Source organism: Urocitellus parryii, chromosome X (genome assembly GCF_045843805.1).
Source record: "Urocitellus parryii isolate mUroPar1 chromosome X, mUroPar1.hap1, whole genome shotgun sequence".
Classification (NCBI taxonomy): domain Eukaryota; kingdom Metazoa; phylum Chordata; class Mammalia; order Rodentia; family Sciuridae; genus Urocitellus; species Urocitellus parryii.
In genome coordinates, this window is record NC_135547.1 from 97,097,780 (window position 1) to 97,123,655 (window position 25,876).

At 35.0% G+C, this 25,876-nt stretch overlaps 1 non-coding gene across 1 annotated transcript; it reads right to left on the minus strand.

Annotated features, from left to right (window-relative positions):
* Positions 1-10,757: 10,757 nt before the first annotated feature.
* LOC113181914 (U2 spliceosomal RNA) lies at positions 10,758-10,952 on the minus strand. The gene has a single exon (XR_003300645.1). It is a non-coding gene; the product is annotated as a U2 spliceosomal RNA (small nuclear RNA).
* Between the last annotated feature and the right edge of the window lie 14,924 nt (positions 10,953-25,876).

The window sequence follows — 25,876 nt, forward strand, 5'->3', positions numbered from 1 at the left end:
GCAGAATAAGTAGTTCTAAGGTACTATCTCTTCACAGTAACACACACACACACAAGAACAAAATAATAAGAATCACTTTTGTAGGTGGTAGGAAAGTTTTTTGGCATTTTAGCTTGCCTTTGCCCCACCCTCTCCCTGACCTGATGACATTTTTAAAGACAATAGACTGTGTTCTCAGTGTGTGACTCTGGTCCCTTATTCTAGAAAGAGTCATCAAACTTTGTTCTCAAAGAAGCATTGAAAAGTGTCTGTATATATTGCAGAATGTAGAATCCCCCGCATCCCCAGGACAAGATTTTTACTTAGAAAAGATTTTGGTAGACCCTAAGTGTTTTTCTAAGGTTTATCTTTAAGCTCAACACAAACAGTAAATGAAGGCTATGGGTGAGTGGTAAAGAACCTAGTAAGCAATGAACGAATATCAGACACTTTTTTTTCCTGTTATATTTTTTAAACTCTAGGCAAGCCAAGGAAAGTTCCATCAAAACATAAGCCAAAGAAACAAGAGACTTGATAGACTACACAAGGAAAAGGATATTCTTTTGTTGTTGCTGTCTTTATAAGATAGTTTAGAAAGTCACTAAGCAAAGAATCGCTTACAACCCAGAGCAAACAACATAAAACAAACTTTGATTGGGGGGGGGCAAATATCTGGAGTAATCACAGTATAACTCACAATGTCCACTTTTAAATCAAAAATTACAAATGGAAGGAAACAAGAAAGTGTACCCATTCACAGAAGAACTTAACACAAACTGTCCCAGAGGAAGCAAAGCTTTCAGACTTACTAGACAAATACTCTTAATCAACTATCTTAAATATGCTCAAAGGGCTAAAGAAACCCAGGAAAATTATATATGATCAAATAGAGAATATAATTAAAGTGATGAAAATTAGAAAACAGAACAAACAGAAATTTTGAAGCTTAAAAATGAAATCACTGAAATAAAAATTTTCACTAAAGAATATCAACTGTAGGTTTAAGCAGGCAGAAAAAAGAACCAGTGAACTTCAAGATAGGTCCATTGAAATCATCCTGTCTGGGAAGTTAAGAGAAGAAAAGTGAAGAAAAAACAAATAGAGCCTAAAAGATCTGTGTGATACCAACAAATATATAAATTTCCTGATAGATAAGAATAGAGAGATACAGAAAGAATGTTTGGAAACATAATGGTGAAAAACCTTTCCATTCTTAAAAAACATGAATATGCACCCCCAAAAAAGATCAACAAGTAGGATAAATGGAGAAGATTATACCAAGTCACATGATAATCAAGCTGACAAAAGTCAAAGACAAAGAGATAATGTTGAAAGTATCATGAGAGAAGCAACTCACCATGTACAAAGAATTATTAATAAGATTAACATCTGAATTCTCAGAAGAAGCCATGGAGGCCAGAAGACAGTGGAATGACATACTCAAAATGCTAAAAGAAAGAAAACCCGTCAAACAAGTATTCAATATCCAACAAAACAATCCTTCGAAAATTAAAGGGAAATTAAGATATTTGTAGATAAACAAAAGCTGAGAGAGTTCACCCCTAGCAGATTTGCCCTGTAAGGTAACTATATAGGCAAATTATAATCAATTATTATTATAATTTTGTTTTGTAACTCTTCATTCTTTAAAGAAACAAATGCATATAACAATAATTATAATCTGTGGTAGGCATAAAAGTTTTAAAGATGTAATTTGTGACAATAAGATAAGGGGGAGAGATAGCTGTATAGGAACAGAGTTTTGGCTATTCTTGAAATTAAAGAGGTATTAATTTAAAATAGTCTTGTTATAAATTTAAGAGGTTAATAGTGATCCTCAGAATAATTACTAAGAAAGTAACCTTAAAAATAGAGACAAAAAAAAGGAAACAAGCAGAATCAAAATGGCACTCACACGGGCTGGTGCTGGGGCTCAGTGGTAGAGCGCTTGCCTAGCATGTGTGAGGCACTGGGTTCGATCCTTAGCACCACATAAAAATGAATAAAATAAATGTCTATCAAAAACTAAAAAAAAAAAATTAAAAATGGCACACACACAAATGTAAAGCAATTTAATTAATTAATTAATTAATAATCAAGGATTTCTAATATTTTGCTATTTGTTTTCTATATGCCTTATATTTCTTTTGATTCCTCAATTTCTCTATTACTACCTTGTTTTACGTTTGTGTGTGTGCCATTTTTAAATTAAACTATAACTAAAAGGCAGAGGTTAACAGAGTAAGAACATAATTTAATTATATGTTATCTACAAAAGACTAATTAAATGTAAAGATATAAATAGGTTGAAAAATGAAAGAATAAAAAATGCATATAGTGACTAAAAGAGGGATGGTTGGGGTGTTTTACTAATATCAGACAAAATAGAATTTTAAAAAATGCTGTTAAAGACAAAGAACAACATTATATTGATAAGAGAGAGAACCCATCAAGAAGATGCAATTAGAAACATATATGTACATCTAATGACAGAACTCAAAATACATCAAGTAAAAATTGGCAAAAATAAGAAAGACATAATTCAACAACAATAGTTGGAGACCTCAATACCCCACTTTCAATAATGGATAGAAAACTAAAGAGAAGATCATTAAGGAAATAGAGAACCTGAACAATACTATAAATCAATTAAGAGGCATACACAAAACACTCCACCCAAAACCAGCAGAACACACATTTTTCTCAAGTGTACATGAAACATTCTCCAGGACAGACCATATATTAGGCCACAAAATACTCCACAATTTTAAAAGATTGAAACCATAAAAAGTATTTTCTTGAACCACAGTAAAATAAAACTAGAAATCAATAACAGAAACTTAGAAAATTCACAAATATATGAAAATTAAATAACATTCTTTAATAAACAATGGGTTAAAGAAGAAATTACAAGGAAAATTGGAAAATATTTTGCAATGAATGAAAATGTAAGGACCACATACCAAAACTTAAGTGATTTGGGGGCTGGGGCTGTAGCTCGGTGGTAGAACACCTGCCTCGCACATGTGAAGCCCTGGGTTTGATCCTCAGCACCACATAAAGATAAATAAAGATATTGTGTCCATCTACAACTAAAAAATATATAAAAAAAAAACTTATGTGATTTGGAAAGAGCCATGCTCAGAAGTAAGCTTATACCTGTAAAATCCTGGACTAGATGTGAAGACATTGGATAGTGGAGAACAAAGGCCATTCCACTTTCTCCTAATACCACCACTTTGCTACTAGCATCTCCCAGTCTCTTGCAAATTCCACTGCATTCAAATGCTTAATCCCTACTAATGAAACTACAGACAATGGATCCTAGAATTCAAATCTGAGCAACAATGCAGGAGAGCCCTTTCTTTGTCCAGAATGACATGTTCCCCAATCATTGGAAGAGAGTTGAGAGCAATTTCACAAATCTTTATTGACATTTGCTCAACCTCCATGTGTCACTAGTAGGTACCAGCCTTATACTTTCCAAATAGACAATGCATGCCTCCTGGATCCTTCTTACAAATGACCTCCCCACCTCCAGCCGCCAGCTTCATCAGGTGAACATGATCTATACTTTGGATAGTCATCTAGCCATTCTGAATATTTCCAGTGACTCCTAGAGTGTTGGCCTTAACTAGCCTTACAAGCTCTATTGTGTTGAAAGAGGATGGGGATGCTGACAGAATGGGTGGAGGCAGAGAGAATATATTTGAAGTCAGGGTATAGTGATTTATATCCACAAATTCTTTGATATTACCACCTTCAGAAGGTAGAGTCTAGGTGTCTTGCCATTAAATGTGGGCCATACTTTAACAAACAATATGGGGTAGAAATGACAGTGTGCGACTTCCAAGACTAGATTATGAAAGGAATTTTTTGTTCCTTCTTGCTCTCACTCTCTTTCTCTGATCATCTGCTCCAAGGAGAAGCCAACTTTCACATCATGAGGGTATTCTGACAGCTCTTTGACAGGTTCATATGGCAAGGAACTGAGGCTTATTGCTAACATCCAGCAAGAACTAAGGGTTCCTCCTAACAACCATGTGACCACCTTAAAAGATGGTCTTGCAACCTCGTCAAACCTTCAAATGACTGTAGCCCTAAACATCTTGTCTGAAATTTTATGGGAAGTCCTGAGCCAAAGCTACCCACTGAATTCTTGAACCCCAGAAACTATATGAGATAGTAACTTTGCAGTTACTACATTTTAAAATAATTTGTTATTCAGCAATAACTAACTATTATACACAAGTAATCTCTCTTTTCCATTACTAATGCCAAATAAGTTACTCCACCATTTAGTGGTGAAACAATAGCAATGATATTTATTCTGCTTACATGTGCCATTTGGGCAGAATTTTCTGAGGACATCTCATCTATCCTACACTCTGTCCCACAATATCTACGGCCTCAACTAGAAGGCTTAAAATATGGGGACCATAAACTTCTAAAGCCTCATTTAGTCTCATGTCAGATAATTAATGCTGGATATCAGTTGTAGAATTTTGTTCCTGTCAACATGGGTCTGTCCATGTGTTAATATCAGTTTCCTTTAAAATGGTCACAGGGTTCCATGAGGGAGTAAAAGGGGGAAAGGGAGGGAAGGAGGGGGGAAATGGGTAGGAAAGGGGGAGAGTGGAGGAGAGAGAAAGAAAATATACAATCAGATGGAAAGTATATTACTTTTTTAAATCGAGCTTTGGATGTCATCATTTTTGCAGCATTCTGGCAGTGAGGGCAGTAATAAAATTATTTTAGGTTCAAATAAAGGGAACATAGGCCCATGTCTAAATGGAGAAGTGGTAACAATGCACTGTTAGCCAAGCATGTGGGATGTGATGTATAATGGTAAAGCTATCTTTGAAAAATATAATCTGTTGCGCTTGCCCAAGACTGATTCCCTGTCCATTGGCATCTCAGAAAAGGAGTCAGCCTCTAACAAAGCTCCGTGAAAATGAGCCACAGTCCATAAATAAGCACAATTCTTCCTGATTGATTGCAATGCCTGGGCCCTAGCTCCTGATAATGCCAGAAAAGAGACTAATTTTCCCTGATCATGAATAGTAAATTGGTGAATTTTAGCACTATCTTGCAATGTCATTCACCTATAAGTGCAAATGTTGGACTTCAGAGCCCTTATCATAGCACAAGAGGGGCCAATATTTTTCTAATTGTATCCATCAGATCTCAGGGTTCAATCACAGAAAAAGAACAAATACAAGATATTGATATATACTCTGTGTATATACTCTGTGTATATAGTGTGTGTGTGTGTGTGTGTGTGTGTGTGTGTGTGTGGTAGGCTCTATGTATTCATGGGTTCAACACCTGCAGTTCAACCAACTGTGAATTGAAAATATTCAGGCAAAACAATTACATCTGTACTGAATATGTACAGACTTTTTTCCTTGTAATTATTCCCTAAATAATACAGTATAACAACTATTTACATAGCATTTACATTGTTTTAGGTATTGAAAGTATTCTAGAGGTGATTTAAAGTCTATGAGAAGATATATGTAGGTTATATGCAAACACTAAGCCATTTTATATAAGGGACTTCAGCATCTACAGATTCCTGTATCTATGGGGATTCTACAACCCCAGGGATACCAAGGGATGACCCCATCCCCTGGGTCCCCCCATATATATGAATTTATTACAGGGAATTGGCCTACACAATTGTGGGAGCTAGTTAAACAATCATGGTAAGGCTGTCCTCATGTTTAATGCTGGATCTTAAAGTCCACAACAAAAGTAGTCAGGAAAGGAAGTTACACAAGTCATCTGAGACTCCATGATTAAAGCTGGAAACCCACAGGGAAACATACAAGGAAGAACTGAAATCCATATCTATTCTCATTGCCTCTGAGACTAGGATTTTCTGAAGAAGCAGAATCCTTCATCAAAAAGCTAAACACTCACACCTAGCCCAGCTGATGTACAGTGCCAAGGACATAAGTCAGCAGATCAACAACAATGTGTGTATACTACAAATTGGCAGCTGCCTCCCTTTAGCCCTTCAAATCTCCCCAGGATCCCCCTTGTAGCTCATATTAACCAGAAACATACAGGAAAGGAATTTGGGGAAATGTAGTTTAGCCTAGCCAGGTCAGCTAAACTTGACACAAACTTTAAACAAAGCCTTTATGCTAATCATGCAGCCTAAAAGCCCCATAGCCAAGAGTCAGGGCACATTTCTTCGAGTTGAATTTCTGGCTCTGCTAGATTATCATGCACTGCCTGAGATGAATGAGTACTACAGAACCTGAACACCTGCCACTGATCAAGTTTCCTGATATTTACCCAATGATCACTAATCCAGCAGATCTTGGCATGCATGTTGTCTCAGCATTTATTTTTATTTAAACGACTAGTACTATAATAAAGCAAATACAAAGAATAACTGAGAATTTATATACAAGGCAAAATGCTGAGCTTGGCACATAGTATGTGCTCAAGAAAGGCTAGCTCTGATTATTACCATTTTTATAATTACTATTTTTATTTAGCTCTACCAACAAAGATTCTTCACTACATTTTATGGATTTAATGACTCATTCTTGGACCAGATTTTGTCTATTTTCAACTAAAAATTATAATTCTAGTACGGCTGACACCAAGTATTAAAAAGATTGATCATAAAGACATCAACTTTCACAATTCCTGACACAGAATCTATCATGTGCATGATAAGGTAGCAGTTAGAATTTACAATCCCAAGTTCAGGGAAATAACAGGTTGCATCTGAATCTTACACAATTTGGAGGACCTACTTTTGGGATGAGAATATAAAATAAGGAATAAAATTTACATATAATGGAAAATATTTTAAAAATGAAAAAATCATAATAATGTATACATTTTAAACAGCTGGAAAACACCACAAAACAAAATTCAGAAAAAAATTACATTTTTTGCTAATTGAAATCCTTCCACCTCTCACATTTTTGATGTACATGCTTTGATTGGCTTTTTATGTGATGATTTTGTAGTATCATTTTTTTAATATTTATTTTTTAGTTTCTAAGGTGGACACAATATCTTTATTTTATTTTTATGTGGTACTGAGAATCAAACCCAGGGCCTCATGCATGCTAGGCGAGCAAGCTACCACTTGAGCCACATCCCCAGCCCATGTAGTATCATTTTTTAAATGAGGTAACTTTTATTAATAACTTTATTTTTTAAATATCTTTATTTTATTTTTATGTGGTGCTGAGGATCGAACCCAGTGCCTCACACATGCAAGTCAAGTGCTCTACCACTGAGCTACAATACCACCCCTTTAATAGCTCTACTTTATTCATTTGTTTTTATAGGGTGCTGAGGATTGAACTCAGGGCTCTACATGTGCTAGGCTAGCACTCTACCACTGAGCCACAACCCCAGCCCTGTAGTATCATTTTAATAGAGAAAATATAAATATAATTCAGTTTCCTAAAGTGACTGTGTGAAAAGTTTTAGCAGTTTAGAAAATTTTTAGTTGATAACTTAGTAATATCATTATTTTATATGATTGTTTTGTTGGGTTTAGGAAAAATCTATTCCAAGGAAAAAAGTTCCATTTCTGGTTAGGCATCAGTAAGATCCAAATCCTTCGTTTCAATTTTATACATTAGATGATTAGAAGAATTTTCTACTGAGAGGCAGTCTCTAGTCTGTTGTGATGAATGCTATCCTTTGAGGATTCTTAGGGGTCAGACAGACAACTGGCCAGCCTTCTTCTTCCAAAGAATTCACAGTTAATGCTTCCTCTGCAACATCCCATTGTTTCACACAGTTTGCAATGCATCGATAAAAATATATTATTTGAGATGTAACATGATTGGCAAGATGGAAAACATCATACCACAAAATCTTTCCCTATTTCTCTTTTCCAGTCTTTGGTCATCTTGATGTCTTTACTAAATACTATTTGTTGCCATATTCTTATTTCTTCTTTATTTCCTTTCAAAGCTGCAGAGAACTGTTTTGCACAGATGTTCATAAAAGTTGCTAGGTTCTGGTGTATGTAAATCTTCAGTCTTACCAGATAGTGCTCAGTTTATCCAACTTCCAGTCATCTTCCTCATTCTTCCTTGTATTTAAATTCTACCTTGCTATAATTTTAGTTACAACTTCATATTACTTTAAAATTGAAAAGATTCATTTGTAATAATATCTTCCTTGTAATAACTCAATCTTCTCTCACCTTTCTCTCTTGAAATTATGAAAGATATCAAAGGATTTCAGAAATACAAAAAGTCCAGACAGTAATATAACGAACACTCATGTATTCATCAATCAGCCTAAATAAAACTTGGCAAATAAGTTTGAAGTTCCATATATCATCTCTCCCCATTAAGTTTCCTTCCCTCTGTCACCTCCATTAAAGGAACCAGTCTTCAATTTTGGTGTTTATCAATTTTATGAAGTCTTTGTACTTATAAAACAAATATTGATATCACTAAAAAAGATACAGTATTGATATTCATGTTCTAAAACCATGTATCAATGGTATCATACTGTACCAATTCTTCTGAAATGTACTGTCCCTTAATATTGTATTTTTAAGATTTACCTAGTTTAACATCAACAGTGCTAGTTCATTTATTTCAACTGCCACAGAATATTACATTTGTATGAATTTATTACAAATTACTCATTCCCTCACTGGTGACTGAAAGCTGTAATGCACATGTCTCCATGGAGAATTTCTGAGTTCTAGGTACTTTCAACTTTATTAGAGCCAAATTGCTCTCTAAAGTTGTTTTACCAATATACACTACCAAGTGTTGGTAATCTCAGGCTTTTCAATATTTAAAAATCTAATGTTTGTAAAATGGAATCTAATCCTTCATTGCAATTCCATTTCCCAATTTAATAGTGAATTGCAGTATTTTTTCCAAAGGTTTATTTCGTCTTCTATGAATTGTCTGTTCATAGCTTTGCCCATGCTTTAATTGTACTGTTTTGTTTCTCTTTCTTACTGCTTAGTACATATCATCAGTTATTTTTGCTGTAAATATAGTCTCCTAATATGATTTGTGTTTTCATTCTGTATGGTAGTTTTGATGTACAGAAATTTTAAATTTCAATGTAATTGAGTTTACCAATTTTTTTGTTTACTATTATCCTTATGCTTTGGGGGTCTTGTTTTCAAAACAACTTCCTGTAGAGATCATTAATAATATTCCACATACTTTTTCTTCATTAAAATTTTCTTTTTTATATTTGGATATTCTATCCATATGGAAATTTGGTTTTGATATGATATCATTTATGCAGTTATTTTTCTTTATAAATTTCCTGAGTAACCTTTTTTGAACTCTCTCTTCTTTATCCCTGTGTGGGTTGACTTGTGCCCTTCCAAAATCTGTCTAAGTCCTAAACTTCAGTACTCCTGGATGTAACCTTATTTTTTAAAATGGTGTTTGCTGATGTGATTATCCTGGATTTAGCTTGCAGGACCTAAAGACAATGAGGAGTGTTTCTGTAAGAGGAGAAGACACAGAGACACAGGAGAAAGGTCATTTAAAGAAAGAAGCAAAGATTGTTATTATGATTCTACCAGCCAGAGAACATTTGCTGCCAGAAGAAGTTGGAAAAAGTAAGGAAGGATTCTCCCCTAGAGTCTGTGGAAGAAATATCTTGATTTCAGACTTCTGGCCTCCAGAATTATAAAAGATGAGGGGTTTTTTTGTTGTTTGTTTTAAGCCACCCAGATTGTGGTAATTCTTACAGGAGCCCTAGGAAATTGGCCCACTCCCACTGATCTGTAAGTGCCACCTCTGTCATGTACTGAGTTCCCATTCATGTGGGAGCTCTTTCTACACTCTCAATTTTGTTTGCTTATGTATGTCCGAGATAATGCCATGTTATCTTAATTACTATAACTTTTAATCATGTTATCTGACAAGGCAGGTTCTCTTAACTACTTCTTCACAACATTACTTTGACTATTCTTGGCCCCATTTTCTCTTCAATATAAATTTGAAAACAAGGTTGTAAATTTCCATTAAAATCCTCTGTTCCATTTCAATAGTATTGAATTTAACAAACAGCTTGAAAACAATATGTTAAAACACCAAGTAGTCTTATCTAGAACTCTTCCATTTATTTTAGTTACCTTGTTTTTTATTAAAGGTTTTACTATGTCCTCCAAAAATGTTATATGTTTATATCAGATGCTCCCCTAGATCTTATATATTTGTTGTTGCTATTTTTGAAGTTGTTTAGTTTTGGTGTTAAGAAACTTAGTTTTTGTATCATGATATTATTTCAAAGCAACATTGTTGAATTCTTTTAATTTGCATAATTGTTTGTAGATTCTCTTGGGTTATTTGAATAGAAAAATATATTATGGCAATTTGTTTCTTTTCTTTCTTTCCAGGCCATGTATAATAATATGACATTGAATAGAAGTAATGATGGCTATACTGTCTTTTTCTTGGTTTCAAGAGGGATGCTTATAATGATGCACCACTAAATTTGATGTTTAATGTAAGCAATTTTTCTTTATTTGCTGAGATTATCAATCTATCTTTCTTCTTCAGTCTGCTAAGGTGCTGAATTATCAGGTTGAGCCATCTGAAATTGCTGATATAAGACTTTTTGTAATCATGAAAAGGGCAATTTCACATAGCTCAACATAACATATTAATCATTTCTAATGTTAAGCTATTCTTTCATTCCATTATTTCATGAGGCTAATATGGACAAGTTAGTTTGTTGAAGTTGGGTTTGTTGCCAAATCAGTTTCATGAATAAAAGTTGTTGGTGTATGTTCCTTTTTTTCCTGGTACACCATTCCTAGAGATGCTGCAATATGCAATACTAGGTCAATGTGTGGTGGTGTTGACAGAAAAAGCTCCCATTCCATCTCCCTGCTCTGAAAATCCATTTAAAATACTCCTCAGCAGATGTCTCAGATATTAAACCGCTAAGATCTGATATTCCACTTGATCTTAGCCAAAAGGGTGAGAAGCAATGTTCATTCTTTCTCTATTTCCTAGAATAGTTTGTATAAGATAAAAATTGTATGGTCTTAGGATATTTCATAGATATTACCCTGAAAAATAATCTTGGCCTGATATGTTTGCATGTGGAAGATGGGGTAAATTTTGTCTGTGGTTCAATTATTTTTATTTTATAATTCTTTTTTTATTTTATTTTATAATTCTGACCAAGTTTTCCATATTGAGTCTGCCTTGGTAAATTATATTTTCTTCACTTGAATCTAGCACATAATTGACATTAAAGAGTTTTTAGTACACACAAATGTTTCCTTCTGTATTAAAACAATTATTTCGGGTAACAGTTTCCCCTTTTACTGAATATCAAAACCATGTGAACTGATTATGTCACAAGATCATTCCTTTCTACTACTGCAAACAATGAACTCTGAGAACCAAATAAGCAATGAGACTCTCTCTTGTGACTCACCTCAATTCTAAGGCAAGAAAGCCATTTGTGGTACATCCATTAGATCCTATTTATATTTTAATTTATTGCCAGTAAAATATTCATCTTTGGAATGAGAATAAACAAAACATCAATTATTAAAATGTGTTTGTGAATGTGTTTGTTGGGGAGGACCAAGTTCTAGTGAGAGAAAGACGGAGGTATGGGGAGAGAATATGCGTATGTGTTCTGAACTTCTTACTACAATCACTAGAAACTCATGGACTAATTTTTCATTTTGACAAGGCATCAGATTCATTAGGATAATTTCCTATTCTCAACCACATTTGAATGCAAAATGTACAACTTATCAACAAATACATTATATTTATTCAACAAAGTAATTAAAAACTTGACAGTGTGAATTTATAATATATTTTGTTCATTGGAATACTCATTACCCTTCTTTGTTCCTGACCCACATGATTGCAATTGGTAATGCCAGGTAACACAAAAAATAAATACAGTGACCATTATTAATACCTTTATGTGTGAATAAACTAGACAAATGTTTTCTTTTTTTTTTTTTTTTTTTTAGACAAACGTTTTCAACCAGCATTTACTTAAGGCGTTCTTGCCATGAAGAGAAAATGTATCCCTTTAAAAAAACTTACAGTGCAGGTGCTGGAAAAACCCTGAGGATGGATGTCCCTTACATTTGTGCATACTATTTCTTTTGCTAAGAGCATTTTGTCTGGAACATCCCTATTTATCCTTTAGAACAGGTGTCAGATAGTAAATATTTTAGGTTTTGTGGACCATGTAGTCATCATCCCAACTATTCAACTCTGTTCTTATAGCATGGAAGCAGCCATGGACAATATTAAACAAGTGAGGGTATCTGTGTTCCGATAAAATTTAATTTACACAAATGAACAGCAAGTTACATATGGCCTAAGGACGATCATTTACTGACTCATGACAGAAAACCCTCTGCATACAGAGAGAAGCAAAAGAATACAATGATTAAAACATGGGCTCTAGAGCCAGGCAGCCTGGTTTCTAATTCTGGCTCTGCCACTTATAAGTTGTGTGACTTTAAGCAAGTCATATATTTCCTTGTGTTTGTTACCTCATTTGCAAAATAGAACTTATTATACCTAAAATGAGTTAATAGATACTAATGAGGTTAGCAAAGCGCCTGGTATATAATAAGTACAATACTGTGTATGGGGTAGCTGTTATGACTATGTAGCATTCTCTCTATATTTTCTTATTCTAGGAAATTTTGTATATTACTTCTTTAAGCCAGGGACACAGACAAAATTAACTTTAAGTCTGAAAGGGCCTTAAAATGAGAATACCAAATTTAATCTAAATAAAGAAAAGGGTAGTCAACTAACAAAAGAAGGGTATGGGAGTATAACAATAAGTAACCAGATGTCTTCAGTGTGGAATGTTAAAAGAGGGTGATCAAGATGAAAAGTCTAAAAGGGAGAATGAATAGTAAAGGTAACTGGAAAAAAGGAAAATAATTACAGAAATTCAGTATAGAATGGAAAAGAGAGGAGAGTATACAGTGTAGCCTATCAAATTCTGGTTTTCACTGGCAGGCTATGTGGGTTGTTCTGGTTGCATGAAGATCTACTTGGCCTTATGGAATGGATGCTGGATATAAATTTCAGAACTAACAGCCAGGTTCTGGAATCCAATATTTAAATCCCAGCAAAACAATGACCTCTTCAAGTTCAAAAAGGAGTACGTAGATGGACAGAGAACTCACAGATAGCCAGAACCAAGTCAAGATGATTTGTCTCTGCTCTGGAACCTTTATTTGAACTGCAAAAAGAATATTTTTAACATGATGCTAAGTAGTACCTTGCATATGGCTTCTATATCAGAAGCTAGGCTAGGTTAGATAATGCTTGACCAAAAAATCACCCCAAAATTCAGTGGCTTGAAACAACAAAAGTTTATTTCTCACATATGCTTCATAACCTTTGCAGGTTGGCAGGGGGCTCTGTTCCATGTGGTCTTCACTCTGAGACCCCGATTGATAAAGGGATTACAACCCTGGATCACTGCAAGTTATTTTGGCAGAAGTTTCACATTAATTATTTAATGTTCCAGCCCAGAATACTCATTGCTTCCAGCTCATCTTATAGCCTGGAATTAATCACGTAGCCTGACCTAACCACAAGAGGGCCAAGAAGACAATCCTAATAAGTGCTAAGAAGTTGGAGTGCCAGAAGTGTCTGATGAGCAGTAACTAATGATTCCACCTTCAACCCATTATGGAGAACATTTATCCCCATTTTCTTTAAAAGAGAAACTTTGAAAATATTGAAAGAGCCAGCTTTTGGAGTCTACTGAAAGAATTCTAAATACCGCCAGTGAGAAGCCCACTTTCACTCAAGAAACCTTGGAAAATTGAACAAATACTAGAAGCAATATTTATTATGGATGTCACCATAGGTGGGTATGGTAGTAGCTATACCATCAAACATCACATCCCACATGCTTATCTAACAACGCAATGTCACCACTTCTCCATTTAGACATGGGCCTGTGTTCACATATGTGTGGGCCCAGTTCTTGCATCTCTATTTTATTTCATTGATTCATTTCACTATCTTGATGTCAATACCACATTGTCTTTATAAGATTTTAAATTAAATAGTTTTACTCCTCTAACTTTGATCTTCTTTTTTCAAGGGTATGTCTGCTATTCTATTTCCTTTACATTTCCATATCACTTTAGAATCAGAATCAAGGAATTGGACTCTGTCTGTAAACTGGATGAGCTTTGAGAGGTTCCCAAGCATCAATATCTACAAAAGAGCCTATTGGAATTTTAATTTGTATTGCAGTGAATATATAAACCAATTTCAAAATTATTGATATCTTACCAATATTGTGTCCTTCAACCCATGAACATGGTATTTCTATTTCTATTTCTATTTCTCTCCATTTATTTAGCTCTTCTTTAACTTCTCACAGTAATCTTTTGAGTTTATCAAATACAGGTTGTAGTTGGCAGAGTTATAAGAAGGTCCCCAAGATTCTGACTTCCTGGTATACGTGCCCCATATATGAGTATGAGATTTCACACCTGTAATTAGACTAATAATCAGTCAATTTTGAGTTAATAAAAAGAAGCCAATCTTGGGTGGGTTTGACTTAATTGGGGGAGTTCTTAAAAGAAGGCAAAGCACCCAAGAGACAGTTTCCTGCTGCCTTCAAAGATGATGAAATCTTCCATGAGTGCTACAATTTCAAGAAAGTGGATTCTGTCTGTAAACTGGATGAGCTTTAAGAGGTTCCCAAGCATCAGACAAGACCACAGCTCCAGCTGACACCTTGATTACAAATTTGTGATCTGTAGTCTCTAAGTAGAGGATTCAGTTGAGCCATAAAAACTGTGTATGTTAGTCCATTTGGCTGCTCAAACAACACTATATATAGAGTGGCTTATAAGCAACAGAAATTTATTTCTCACAGTTCTGGGGACTGGGAAATCTAAGATTAATGTACTAGAAGATTTGATATAAGGCAGGGTCCTACTTCCTATTTCACAGAAGGCAATCTTCTTCTTGTGTACTCACACAATAAAGGGTGAGGGGGCTTTCTAGAATCTCTTTTTTAAAATATTTTTTCATTTTTAATTAACACATAATAATGACACACATTTATCGGGTAAATTGTGATATTTTAATACAAGTATACCTTGTGGAATGAACATAGCAGGATAAATGGCATATCCATGACTCCTGACATTTATAATTTCTTTGTGATAGGAGCATTCAAAATTATCTCTATTAGTTATTTTGAAGTGCACAATTAATTGTAGACAGCCATAGTTAGTCTATATTGAGCTATGGAACATTAGAAATTATTCCTCCTATCTAATTGCACCCTCGTATCCATTAACCATTCTTTCTCCATATCCCTCTTCCATATCCTTCCTAGGCTGTGATAATCACTATTTCACTCTCTACTTCTGAGATCAAATTTTTAGCTTACACATTTAATTTAGAACATGCAGTATTTTTCTTTCTGCACATGACTTATTTCACTTAACATCTTCCAGTTCCATCTACATTGTTGCAAATGACAGAATCTCATGCTTTTTCATAGCTGGATAGTATTTCATTGTATCTGTATACCACGTTTTCTCTATCCACTCATACAATGATGGACATTTAGGTAGATTCCACTTATTGCCTATTATAAATGAGTTTCCAATTAACATGCAATTGCAGATGTCTCTTTGACATACACAGTTCATTTCCTTTAGGTATATATTCAGTAGTAGGTCTGTAAAGTTAATATTCCCATTCATGAGAGCTCTTTCCTCATGACCTAATAATCTCCTTAAGGTCCATATACATTCTAATACCATCATCACCTCGGATGTTAGGATTTCAACACATGAATTTGATAGAGGGCACATACATTCAATCTACAGTAGTGTGAGATAACAAATGGGTGCTTTTCTGAGCAAACAAAGATCAATGAAACAAAAACCTGGTCTTTTGAATGGTGAAGTGAGAATCAAGGTCTAGGAGGCTGGGGGAGGGAGTAAGGGAATTAGGAGGTGGGGAAGGTGGGAGGATACATAAAGAACATTCCTTAACTCTGGTAGTAACTTTGTGAGTCTTCTGACCTCATCAGATCAAAATTTCTTAATTTCTCAAATAATTGCTTTGCCTACCTTATAAAATGAGATAGCATCAATGTGAATGGTTTCAATACAGTACTGCTTCACAAATCCAAGGCATTATTAATGTCTATTATTAAATGTGCTAGCACATAACAAAGAGAAATCTGAGGAATAATGTTATCGAAATGAATTCAATTAATCTTTGTTTGGAGGATGGCACAGATTTATCTATTAATTGCATAAATTATTACACTGAATTCAAAACTATCTAACTCCCAAGTATGCTTTGGTGACTTTTACTCATCTATTAAATAAAACTATAAAAAACTATAGACACCATATGCCATAAAAATATACACCTAATTGGACACCACTGAAGTCAATTCAGCAGCTACCCAGAAATAAGAAGTAAAGAGTAGAGATCTTTGTGTCAATGAAAGTAAAGAATTCAATGAGGCCCTCCTTTCCCATCTTCTAGAATCTAAAACATCTATATCTCCACAGAATTCAAAGAAAGATAGTTTTCTTCCTTCTCAGTGGTGACTGGCAGTATCTTAAACTGTAAACAGTTCCCCAGATGACTTGCAGTCATAGCCAAAGAAAGACAAACACAAAAACTATTTCCTGAGACTAGGGTCATCAGGTGTTAGGCTTTGTCAAGAGAGAAGCACTTCAGAAGAAATAAGAGGAATGTGATTTTGGTAGCTCCTATTTGAGATGACAGTAAAAGAGTCAAGGAAGAGATTGCTGATAGGCCCAAGAAGGTCAGGGATAAAAGAATAGACTTGTGTGCCATCTGCACAGAAAAGTTTTAGCTTAGTGAAAGATGATAAATGAGCAGTGTTTGTGCTAACACCCATCATTACTTACCAAGAAATAGAGCATACAACCTGCAGCATATATATCTTATCAAAAGCCTTGGCTACTACAGATTAAACATTGGACTCTAATAAGAGAGATGACTCATTTCATTACAATTGAAAATGTCACCTTTTCTAACAAATCCAGACATTTAGGATTGTATAGTTCATTGCCAAATTCAAATTTTCTATGAAAGTTCTCAGTTCTAATTCATGATATTAAAATAAAAAATAAATAAACTGCATTTTAAATCATATGACTCACAAATTTGAAGCAGACTAGTAATCTTTGAAGAAATTAAGACATTGCTTATCCTCTCTGTGTTCTATTACTCATATTTGCTTCTTCATTTGTTCAGTCAGGAGAATTAATCCTGCTGATCATGATTTGGTGATGCATATAGTGACTGTATCACCTAGCTTCAATCAATAGCTCATGCCAATATTGTTTCTCCCATTGCTCTATTCACTGACCTGTCTATCCTATACTATTCTATCACTTTGAAACAAATCTACAGCTTTCTATCATGTCCATCAGTATGTACTTCCAAAAAAAGACAATAGCAATATCACATGTAAAAATTAGCAATAATTCCTTAATATTCTCAACTATTCAGACATTATTTTAATTTCCCTGATTGTATTATATTTGCATGCTGTGGTGTTGACTTCATAGCAATTGGTTTACCTTTTTGTCTCTTTTGTTTCCCCATTCCCCCTTTATGGCATTATAATATTTTTGTTGAATGAACTAGACTGGTTGTCCCATTGTCTTCTATAGTCTAGATTTTGCTAATTGTATTCCGTGATGTTACCCATGTTCCTCTTTTCCTTGTTTTTACTGTAAATAGATTATTAAAGTCTGGATCATATGCAGTTTAAACATTTTTTGGCAATAATCTTCAATAGGTAATACTGTGATCATCCATTAAGAGGCTAACAAAGGCTGTTCTCTTTTGGTGATATTAGCAGTCACTGATAACCATTGTCCACATCCATTATTTTATTAGAGGTTATAACACTACTCTTGTATAATTATATCTTGCATATAATTATATAATTCTATCATTCCTTCTTCATATACCATCTAAAACACTTCTTTAAAGAGGAACTTCCAGTTATAAATTATTTGATTATTGTTATTATATGCTTTGTAATATGGGAAAGATAGGATAAAAGCTAGGATTTTAGTCCTTTATTTTCCAGTTTTCAAAATATCTGTTAGTTCTCTAATACATTTAGAGAAGGTTTGAAGGTGAGCTTTACTTTTTCTAAAAAAAGAATGCGCATATGAATCAAACATATATGTTTCAATCCATTACAGTTGTTATTCTTACCAAAAAACAAATTGTCCGTGTTCAAGTGGCCCTTATGTCTCGTGTTAATCAGCTTTATATCACTGTCCAAAATATAGATAATAGAAACTTAAAGAAGGAAAGATTTATTGTGGCTCAGGGTTGAAGAGATTTCAGTCCATGGTTAGCTGGCTCAATTGCTCTGGGACTGTGGTAAGGCAGAACTTGATGGAGGAAGGGTATATTGCAGGAAAATTGCTTAGCTCATGGTAGCTGGAAAGCAGAGAGAGAGGATAGGAAGGAATCAGGGACAAAATACTGTTCCCAAATCCACACACTCAGGGACCTATTTCCTTCTAATAGGTCCTACATTTTCCACCACCCCCCAATGGTCCATTCAAATTATGAATCCCTCAGTAATGAGGTCAGAATCTTCATAATCCAATCACTTACCCCAAATCCCTACCTCTGAACATTGCTGCATTGGGAACCAAGCCTTCAACACAGGAGCCTTTGGGGGACTCTTCATATCCAAGCCATAACACTTGTGTTATTGTATCTTTGTAAACTTTCTTGCCTCCTACTATAACAAAATACTTTCAGTTTATCTTTTACATTTTCTGTGCACTTCTGATATCAGCTATTTTTCTAAGGAGTTCAGTTTCTTTTAATGGAAAATGATAAAGACTACCACGCGGACACCAGAAGAGTTTGTTACTACTGTGTTGATCATTGTTTTCAGGTCTTTTCAGTGTTCAAAGCTAGAAAATAGGTTTTTAAAAAAGATGGAATATAATATTATTCTATAATGATACTTCCATTTCAAATTCAGAAATACAATGTTTTACTTATTCTCATTTATATTATATCTGTATCTCCTTTAACCATGCTGAAAATCCCAATTCCCAACAATACCAACATAAATATTCATTTGCTTTATCCCAAACTACACAAACAATATCAGAATCACAACACCAATATTATGAAGATATTTTTGCAGTTCTTTCTGTCCTTAGCATATAATCCCTCTTGGAATGTAAAGTCAAATGATTGTGTTTAATTGAAATCATATGGAACAGTTCTTCTCTGTGTGGTTAAGCCAAAAATGTGTTACATAGCTTGTTTCAACTACTTATTATTGCCATTCTTTTGCAGGGATTGCTTTTTAAATTTAATTTTGCAACATAATTTTGTAAAATAATTGCATGTTTCTGAATTCAAATCTATAAAATAAGGTATATTCAGAGATGTTCCACTTCTATCACTTTCTCTTCACCTTGGTTTCTTCTCCCCTTCCCTGTTGGAATTTTGTTTAAAAAACAGCTTTGAGTTTATTCTTCCTTTTTTAATATAAGCAAATATATATTACATATGTATATGTATGCAAATATGAAGATAGATTCATACCTTCCCTTTATTAGAGTAAATGATCATATAGTATGTATGTATGTATGTATGTATATATATTTCCCCTACTTTTTTACATAATAATATATTCTGGAAACCACTCTCCAGCAGTATATAGAGCAATAACTCATTTCGTTTGTAGTTAGTATTCTTTTATGTAGATACAGAACAGATTTTCAATCTTCTATTGAAGGAATTTGGGTTGCTTCCAATGTTTAGCTTTAATGTATTGTAATGAATAACCTTGCATATGTGTCTGTACATATTTTTTCATTGTATCTTTAGAGAAGATTCCTAGAAGTGAGATTAGTATTTCAAAGAGTAAATGTATATGCAGTTTTGTCAGAGATTTTAAAATTCTCCTATGTAAGTTCCATTTTCCATACCCAAATGCAATGTATTTTGTGTGTTAAGAATCTCTGTGTTAAGAATTTTAGGGAGTAAACAAGTACTCCCTCTTGAGTGGAGTTTAGGTAGAAAAATAATCCCCCTTGTCTTCTCCTCCAATTTAGTTTTATACTTTCTGTTGGCAGTATCTGGGCATTACCCACAAAGCCAATTGCTCCTTTTGGTTTTATACACAGAGAGCAGTGGGAGCTGAATTATTTCAAGGGGCCAGAATTGGCCCACCTCAGACCTTCCCAGTGGGACAGGATGTGATACTAGCTACACAAGCTGCACACAGCTTAGATGGCCAGACTCCGACGGGGCAGAACCCTAGCAGGCATGCTCTCAGAATGATCACACTGGATAATGAGAGCTACAGATACACACAGGCAATAAAAATCATCTGCTCTGAATGTCCTCATCTTTATATCACTTCCCTGTTGAGAAACCTACTTGGGATCCTTCCCATCTGTGTTGCCAAATCCAGGCTTGTCTGCCCAGTGTCCTGGTCCTCCAAACAAATCAGCCTCCAGACTGTTCTCTCCTGCATGGCTCCCTTGCTGTTGCCAAGTTAAGCTGCTTGCCATTCCTTACACTTATAAAGACTTTTTCTGCCTCTGAGCTTGTGAGTATAACATTTCTTGGTCCAAAGACAAATGCTTAGTTTAGCCAGTCCATACTGTTTGCTTCCCCTAAAAACCAACCAGTGCCAGACTCCAATTAAACTCATTCTCTCCTCAACGATTGTTTCATGAACTACTGGTCTATGAAAGACTGATGTCTTTCTACGTCATAAGATGCTCTAAAACAATTAACATCATGTTCTGCATTTGACATGGAATTAATGCATGTTGGAAACCTGACTGCCTACCACTTAAGTTTATGGTCAAATACTTATGAATTTTGAAGCTAAATCTAAACCCACAGAATTGAATTTATTGTTCTCTTCTGAAAGAGTAGCAAATAAAAAATCCTTCATGCACCCGGTAGAGCTTATCTTCACACGCTATGAAGTCAGAGTGAAAAACTAAGCTACAAGAAGCTCACTAAACAAAGTGCCAATAGGAAAAAGAATAAATCTCACCACATACAAGTAAGATACACCAAATTGAGCACCATTTAGTTCATGGAATAATAGTTTATTTTTAAAAAGAAGAAAATTCAAAACTATTTAACCATATGATGGTAAATTTAAAGTGAAATTTTAAAGACATATACAGATCGAGTACCTCTTATTTGAAATGCTTTGGTCTGGAAGTATTTTGGATTTCTGGAAGTTTTACCCAGATTTTGGAATATTTATATATACATAATGAGATGTCTTGGGAATTGAACCTGAGTCTAAACATGACATTCATTTATGTTTCATATATATCTTATACATTTAGCCTGAATTTAATTTTATACCATATTTTTAATGATTTTCTGCATGAAACAAAATTTCACAATGTGGAATCTTCCACTTATGTTTTCATGTCAGCACTCATAAAGTTTCAGATTTTGGAATATTTTGGATTGGGGATTTTTAATTATTAATTAGGAATTTGCAATCTGTATATGATTTGCTCACACACATATTTATAAAAACATATAGAGATTATACCAGTATTTCTTGGTGGTGAGTTTATAGATTTTTTCCCATATTTATTCTTTAGTATGCAGTACAACTTTGTGATAAGCATGCATTACTTTTAATAAAAAAAACTAAAACATAAAATATTTACCTGAGATATACTACAGCATTTGTTTGCCAAATATACTTCAGATAAACAAATATTATATGGAAATTTGAACTTGGTCAGCATCTAACACATCCAAAGGAGGGAAGAGGACTTTGGAAGAGAACAATTCTAAAAACAATTCAAAAGCAATCACTGTTTTAATCTTGAGCCAATATTTGAATAGGCATTATTTATAGGCATAATTTTCAAAGATCAAAGCAGCCTTCCCTTCCCCATTGTCAAAACAAAGAGAAGAGAAGAACTTGCTGAATCCACAATTTAAATGCACACAGAGAATGAGCACATGGTGTCTTACCTCATCTGTAATGGTATGTTGTTGACTAGAAGAAAGACAAAGGCTTAGAAGTGACAGAGACCGCAAGTTGTAGATCTTTAATCTCCTGTCTTATGGCTAAGAGAGGTATTGCCATAAACTCCCATCCAAAAGCAATTGAAGGATTCCAGTGTGTTTCTACAAGAAAGAAAAGGGCTTTTGGGGAAAAAATACATATCAGGAGTGGGCTTTTTTGAAGAGCAAACTGACTTTCCCTCCAAAGCTGATAAAGTAGTAATGGTGGGAGGCAGTGGAAATTATAGGGGTTGCAGTGCTGTAGTCTGGTGCTTTTTAATGAGTTGCCCTAGGCAAACATACCTAATCAGCCTCCACTATTCATTCTGCTACTGCCCACATCTGTGCAAATTGGTTCTCATTTTTATGCCATAATAAGCAAGAAACACTGGAAACCCTTTTCCATTTTTAATTTTTCAAAACCTATCTAACCGGATGTCATCTCAACCCCTTCTTGTTTGGGTTGTTGGCTCCTTTAACAAAGACAGAAATGGCTCGGGGCCACCCGGGTTTTCCCTACTCCGCTTCCACTGCATTCCACTTTGTGGCCTGTTTATCCAAAAAAATATCTGAAAAACACCATGGGTGACTCCAAAGCAGGCATATTTCCTCTTTCTCATGGAAAGGGAAAATACTAAGAATCTCAGTCTTACCTCTGCTCCAACAATTTTGTGTTGCATGAATTCCTGGAGATAAAAAGGCAGTTTGGAACTTTTTTAAGGTTCTAAGAAACTGCTTCCTCTACTTTATTGCTCATTTCCAATCTGCCAGTATATGAGTCAGCTATTATTACAATAATCCTGCATAACAAACAAGTCCAAAATGCAATCACATGCATTTACTTCTGGTTCATAGTCCCTAAGGTGACTATGGCTCTGCTTTGATCATCTGAGATTTGCTAGGCTTTGCTCCAAACTGTGGGTTGGGTTCATTTATACTCCACAAATCCCTTCATTCTTGGACTAGCACATATCCAGAGCATGTTCTCATGGCAAATGGCAGAAATGCAAGAAACCAAGCCAAACATACAAGCATATTTAAAGCCTCTGTACATGTCTGTTCGAAGTTGCTGGGGCTGCCATAATAAATATCACAAACTAGGTAGATTGAAACAACAGATGTGTTGTTTCTCTCACAGTTTTGGAGGCCAGAAGTCCAAAACTGAGGTATCAACAGGGCTGTGCTCCTGTGAAATCTCCAGGGAAGAATCCTTCTTTTTCTCTTCACAGAGTTTGGTGACTCCTATAAATCTTTGGTATTTCCTAGCTTATAGCTGCATTACTTTAATCTCTACCTCCATAATCACATGGATTTTGTTTTCTTGTATGTGTATGTCAGTAATCAAATCTCCTTTCCCTTCTTAAGGCACCAGCTATTGGATACAGGGCCCACCTGAGTCCAGTAAGACCTCATCTCGACTTGATTACATCTGCAAAGACCTTATTTAGAAATAAGATCTCATTCACAGGTTCCAGATAGACACAAAATATGAGGAGATACTATTTGAATATGGTTTTTCTCCTCTGTAACTCATGTTGAAATTTAATCCCCATTATAAGATATTAAGAGGCGAAATCTTTAAGAAATGATTAGGGCTTGGCCCTAATAAGTAAATTAATATATTTGTTGAATTAATGGGTTAATGGATTATCTCAAGAGTGGGGAACCTCTAAAAGCCAGTTAAGTAAGACCGCTCTTTTGTTTCCTGTCTCTTATCATAGGATGCCCTGAGCCTCCTCGGGATTCTGACAGCAAGAAGGCCATCACTACATGTGGTCTCTCCCACATCTTGGACTATGTACTAGTCCAAGAATGAAGGGATTTGTAGAGTATAAATGAACTCAATCCACATGAGCCCCAAAAAGCCTCTTTTCTTTATGTTTTCCCCAGTCTGTAATGTGTTATTAGCAGCAATAAGTAGAGTATAACACTTTCCAACCTACCATAATGCCACATGTGCTACCTTCAATTAGCCAAAGCAAAATTACATAACCAGCTCCCCAAAGCAATGAGGTAGAGAAGTATACTCTACATATTTGAATGGGAGAAAGTTACCACAAAGTGATATAGCAAAGTGAGGGAATGTTTCATGCTTTTACAGGGCTGGAAACAATCCTACAACCTACTACAGTTTGTGCTATTTATTTAACTATTTTATACGACCATGTCTTTGTGTTGAGGAAAGTAATCTAGTGAGAGAGATTAATATTATGCTATCAATTTACTCTGAGACAAAATATAACTCAGTCACTTTTCAAAGCTTATCTCAAATAAACATCACAATTACCCTATGAGGTAGATATTGCTGTTTACATTTTACAAATGAGGCAATTGAGGCTCAAAGAAACTATAAAAGTTGTCCCTGGTTCTTGCTGAGCCAACATTCAAACTCAGTCTGACCCCAGAACTTGTATATTGACCTATTACACACATTGGTCTGACCTTGATACTTCCCTTCCACCTATACTCCAAGATGTGAAACATGACAGAAAACAGTTTGTTGGCTGCTGATTTTGAATTGTCAATGACTAGAACAGTATCTGAGTATTCTATATTCTCAATAAATATTTGTTTTAAATTATCAATAGAGTAAATAACTACTTGAAGATGTGTTAGGTCTAACTGCCTCCTTGTATTAGTATAAGTGGGGTAGTGTCAAGGAAAGACATTTTGTGAAACATTGGTTTAAGTAAATGGCCATATTAAAATGCTAATATGCATTGGAAGTTGATCTTGCAAGGTACTATCTCCTTGTGAGGTACTGGACTTTGAGTCTTCACAAAAATATAGACCTCAAAACTGGATTTAGCTGATTTCCATCTGCAGACTTGGCCCCATCCCAGGCTCTGGGTCTGAGCCTATAATGTCCCAGTGTATTTAGGGAGTCCTGATTCAACAAGTAATTTGGCTTTAGCTGGGAAATCAGACTAGCTCTGAACTTGTATCCCCAGTGTAGGAAACAGGCTTTGTCCATGTTTATTCATTCATCCATTAATTTCTTCAAATAACATTAACTAAACACCTCCCATTTGCCCATCCCCAAATAAGGTACAGAGAATAGAAAGACAAAATGAGAGTAGGGGCCGGGGGGAGAGAAAGAATCCTGTCCTAGAAGAGATTATATTTCCCATGGTCAATGTTCAGTTTGTACCTCAGTTTGAACAGTTCAGCCCATCACAGGTCAGATTCTCTGGGACAGAGACCAAAACAGAGATTAGTGTGTAGGAAGCTTATTAAAGAGTACTGTGAGAAACTTCCAAGCAGGCAGGAGTTGACAGAGAAAGGAGTTGGACAGTCGTGAAGTGTGCTAGGTGCTGAATTATGTTCATCAAAATTCAAAGTTCTAGTTCCCAATATAACTATTTGGAGATAGGGCCTACAAAGAGTAATTAAGAATAAATTAAGTCATAAAGGTGGGGTTTTGATTTAACCACATTGGCGATCTTCTAAGGAGAGGAAGAGACACCAGAACACACTCCCCTTGTCCATGCTACTGCAAAGGAAAAGTCATCTAAGGACACAAAAGGCAGCTGCTGCAAGCTAGGAAGAGAGGTCACATGGGAAACCAAAACTGCCATTACCTCAATCTTGTAATTCCAGCCTCCAGAACTGTAAGAAAATAAATGTCTGTTGTTTGAACATCCAAGTTTGTGATATTTTGCTATGGTGTCATGAATGAACTAATGTTCAGTCCATCCTAACAAAAGCCTCAGTGAAACCCATAGGCTGATCTAGACTGGGATAGCCCTTTAGAATTGCCCCAAGTTTGAGTGAGAAGATAGACATTTATACATCACCATCATTCTATCATTAGGTAGAGACATTAGCTT